Source organism: Schistocerca americana, chromosome 11 (genome assembly GCF_021461395.2).
Source record: "Schistocerca americana isolate TAMUIC-IGC-003095 chromosome 11, iqSchAmer2.1, whole genome shotgun sequence".
NCBI lineage: Eukaryota > Metazoa > Arthropoda > Insecta > Orthoptera > Acrididae > Schistocerca > Schistocerca americana.
The window spans coordinates 28,134,142-28,138,994 of NC_060129.1; the positions used below are offsets into that span (position 1 = coordinate 28,134,142).

Genomic DNA, 4,853 nt, shown 5'->3' on the forward strand with positions numbered 1-4,853 from the left:
CCGAAGAGCCACTTCACCTTTTGTTGATCGATCAGTGCACAGGCGAACTGCCAGTTCACAAGAGTCCAACAGGCACACTATGAACCGGCAGTACGACTGCCCTGTTCGATCAAGAATATAGATTATAGTTTACTGCACTAAGATCTGTAACTGCCACCCGATGTATTTTGATATAGTTATGACCAAAGATGACTTAAGAAAATACATTTAGGACGACTTGTTATAGTGCGATTAAAACTACTTTGTACGTGCGCGTCGTGTTGTGTGAACTGCATTATCTCAGTGTCTGCTTCTCCTTTGTTTCCACTACGAGTGTGTGATAAATTGCTGTAGTGACTTCTCTGTACAAAATGTCCGAAAATAAAAAGCGTGGTCGTCCTAGAGTTCGTAGTCCGAAATCATCTTCGAAGAAAGTTGGGCAAGGAATAGCATTGAGAGGGCAATCACGCGAATACGCCTGCAACGTAAGACAATATTTTGAGATGGAAAGGGAGAAGGGAGGGCCTCTTCTTTCCGTTAATAAGGTAGTCGAGAGGACTGCGGAAGGCATTAAGAATAAGCAGAACCGTTATAAACATAGGCAAAGAGCAAAATGAAAAACTGAACACACATTCCGGGCCATCAAATCTTAACTCCGAACCGTCAAGTCTGGAAACTCCGGGGAAGAAAACGACGCGTCGAGAAACGTGTGACGAATGTTGATTCTTTCGAACAGGATGCGATTCGCAGACATTTGTATGCATATTATCACCGCAGAGAGCATCCAACGTTACAAAAACTGCATGAAACGCTTAAAGAAGCTTGTCTTTTTGTTGGCAGTAAGTCATCTCTTCGGCTGGTTTTATTAAACCTGGATTTAATTACGAAAAATTAAGTGGTCGTAAAGTTCTCTTGCAACGGCAAGATATTGCTGCTTGGCGATGCCGATTTTTGCGGCAGGTAAAGGACATTGAATTCGATTATTTAGTGTAGCTAGATGAAACGTGGATGAATTCTGGTCATACACTGAAGACAGCTTGGTCTGACGGATCACAAGAAGGACTGGCAATACCTGTTGGCAAAGGAAGAAGAATTATTGTTGTTCATGCATGTACCGCCCGTGGGTTTGTTCCTGGCTGTTTACATGGTTTCAGGTCAAAGAAAACCTCACCTTTTTATGATGGTTTGAAAATTCACTGTTACCGAATTTGGAGAAACCGTCGTACAACATTATTGACAATGCGCCATACCACACTTGTGTAAAGGACAAACCCTCAACGCTATCTTCTAGAAAAGACTTAAGTTATACAGTGGTTACGGCGAAATAATATACAATTCGATGACGGAATGAAGAAAGTGGAACTATTGGAACTTGTGTTCACAACATAAGCCACGACACCAGACATACGTTGTAGATGAAACTGCCAACAAACATGGACATTCTGTAATTAGATTACCTCCCTATCATTGTCTCTTTAATGCTATAGAATTAATATGGGCCCAAATCAAGGGGTTCATAGCACTTGAAAACAAGACATTCAGGCTTTCAGAAGTGGAAAGACTTTTACCTGAAGCTGTCTCTAAAATAACTGTGGAAAACTGGAGTAATGTTGCAGTATATACAAAAGCTGTCATTCTGGAGGCATGGAAGAACGGATCTTATTGGAAGATAGTGTTTTCGAATTATTTATTGCCGTCGGGGAGACATCGGAAAGTTCTGTTTTCCAGATGTCAGACACAGAACATGTCGAGTTGAAAAAAAAAAAAATGTACCCTTTGGTGGTGTTCGTCTCGTTGTCTTGGAATTCTGAGTTTTGCGATTTGTTGCGAAATTCATGGCACAAGACGAAAATGTAACTAACGGCAGTATGTGTGCTACTTCCTCCCACCCTGTGTAACATATCAGCACTTCAACGGTACGCACAATACTACTCTCGTCTTGGCGAAACTGTAGCGTGAGTGCTCTAAAAATAAATTTAAACCTTTCCGAAACTTTTTCTCGCTTTGACCCCCCACGAAAAATATAAAGGGAAAAAGTTTGTCGCTTACTACATTTCTGATGTTGATTTGGAAAACGTTCCGCGTCAGACGAGATATTTTAATTTATTACTTCACTATTACTGGTTGTATTGCTCAAAGTTTGCAAACATCATCGAAATACGCCACTGAAGACAACATTAAAATTTTGTTGTTGTACGACATGGTTTAGGAGGCAGGGAATGATTAATATGGAGTAGTGTGAAAATTCAACTTTTCGTAAAAAGTTAAATATTTCCCTATTTCAGAAGCACAAAATTTTCACTGAGTTAAAAAAAGTGTCAGAAGGTAGTTCTCCTATCACTACCATGTACAGTTGCCAAATTATAAAAAAACACGACTTCCATTTTTTACAGCGGCAGCTGCCAACATTGCACGGCCGCTCAGCGAACTGCCAAGTACGAAGTAGTTTTAATCGCACTATAGAGTAAAAAAATGTTTCAATATTGCTTCTTAATGTGCGGTGATGTTTCCTTCATTCAAATACTTCCTTTGTTAGAAAAAAAAGAGTGGTGTTTGGTAGGTACTAGCCACAGTCAGTCTGAAGAGACACGATTATTAATCAATGTGAATACTAAACCTATAACGGCGACCATTTTGACGATATTCGTAAAAGTTTGCAGGAGGAGGATCCAATTTAAGGTCAATTTAACGATCAATTGATTTCTGCACTATAAAAATACAATAAACACAAAATGCAGCACAACCTTATCTAACTTAATGACTACCCAACAGACGGTAGTCTCACCACAAACATTACTCTAGGAAAGCAAAAAGAAACGACATTAAATGTAAGAGCGCTGTGTGTAGCTGGACTAAATGTTTTGCGCAGCTCAAGTGCCGTATTCGGCAATTTTCGTAGAGCTGGGTGCCTCCGAAATACCGATTTGATGCCGCACTATGGAGCTGTAAAAACGCGTCTCACAAGGTTTGATGTTCAGCCGCTCACATACGATCAGGCTGTGATGGGGAGCTCGTGAACGAGTCGTTCAAATGAACGCTTCACTCCAGTGAAGTGTGAACTAACCACTCAATTTCAATGAACTGGTACTTCAAACTCTCCACAGATAGCACACTCCACTCTTTTTTCCTAGTTCGTTCACTCACTCTCTTCCCCTCTCCCTCTCCCACTTCCACTATATTGGCGCTACGTCACTCATTCTCCCTTCACTTCAGTCCTCCCTCTACTGTGTGTCGACGAATCGCGCGGTGAAATACACTGACAACAACAGTTGCACTTTGCTTTCCCATCACCTAAATCGGCGAAGAAACCCCAAATTTCACTACTACTACGCGATCGCGAGTTGCTAGCCATTGTATAAGCGTGAACAGACACAAAAATTGCTTTCCGAATAAAATAAAGAGGGATTTTACCTGAAATCGTACCAATGACTACAGGTGACAGTTTACGTTTTGAATTTAGAGGGTTATTATTCTCAACAAAAATAAAATCTACAGGAAAACTTCTGAATAATTACTTAACGTAGGTATATAGACTTTGTGACAGTGGTAAACATACTCATTCTATTTTGGATTAAATTTTAAAAGGAACATAAAATTGGACTTAATTTCGTTAGTAGCCCTACTTTTCAGTCCATAAATACAACAAATAAGGTTTCACTTGGCAGATGAAGACTTTTTGGCGCTTCATGAGAAAATGTCGAGCAAGGTTAAACGTAATACCTTCTTTATATGTGACAGGCTTCTCTATCTTTCCTTTGTCCCCTTCGACCATGCTGTAAGACGCAAAACGTTACGTGGACGTTACTTCATAGTTCGGCCATCTGTTGGTAAAATTATGAAGTATTACGAAGCTTTATTGTACGAGCGAGGCGAAGCGAGCGTAGCCGCGGCTGAGCGGCGAACTGGACAACTTCGCCAGGCTTCCGTACTTCATGAATGAACTACATTTGAACGCTTCACGGTAAAGAGTGAAATGAATGAAGTACTTCACGGGAATGAACGAGTTCGACCCATCTCTAATCAGGCAGTCCCAAAGTCTACGCTATGTCCAGATGGAACATACTTGTTCAATCAAACTGGGTTAAGTTCGGTCCTAGCACAATACCTGCTGAGAATTGAAGTTAAACTTTTTATTCCACTACAAAGTCTGTGTTCCATCATTCCGTTTTGTTATTCCTCACCAACAAGAAAGTCCTCTTATGCATCACGTGTCTACGAATAGAACCCTCTGTTTCGAGTAACAATTTCAACAAAATGCCGCGAATACGAGAAAAAAAATCTCGCCCGAGACTGTGCTTTTCATTCATCCCCAATGTCTGTAAAGCAGCAGAAGAAATTGGAATTTTGATGGGGCTTTAATACACCAATATTTTTAATTCTAAATTCGCTAGCATTTTGAGAGCATAACAATATTCAGGGTTTGCTTTATACGCAATAGAATCGATGGTGAACAAGATCAGATCTTACAGCTACCCTGGCTTTGCAAAAACAAAGAAGAAAATAATTCTACACAGCGGGAACGAATGAAAATGGTCATCCTTACCTTATTAATGATACTCGCGTGGCACAAGCTGCAGTACGAAATCCCGATGCAGGTCCACGCACTGCAAACAGCTCACTGTAAATGCGACAGACAACTGAAGTCGCACGGGACTGCCACGCTGCCAGTGCTGCCAACGGCTGAGAGCGCGTCAGATACCAACTGCAGTCTGCCCTGGCAGCCGCCACATCAGCTCTGGTATTTCCGTAAAGCCCGGTCCACACGCAACGACCTGTCTGCGCAGACATCGGCGCAGATGTCTGTACATGCGAAAGATCCCTGTAAATGTGGTGTGTTCACATGACACAAACCCCAATCTAGGACTCGCCCGCCA

At 41.4% G+C, this 4,853-nt stretch overlaps 1 protein-coding gene across 1 annotated transcript in view; it reads right to left on the bottom strand.

Moving 5' to 3' along the window:
* LOC124553855 (serine/threonine-protein phosphatase 6 regulatory ankyrin repeat subunit A-like) overlaps positions 1-4,643 on the bottom strand; it is a 131,681-nt gene extending 127,038 nt beyond the window's left edge. The window contains exon 1 of the mRNA XM_047127849.1: positions 4,523-4,643. The gene's annotated coding sequence lies outside the window, so the exon portion shown is untranslated. The remainder of the gene's footprint in view (positions 1-4,522) is intronic.
* Positions 4,644-4,853: the final 210 nt, after the last annotated feature.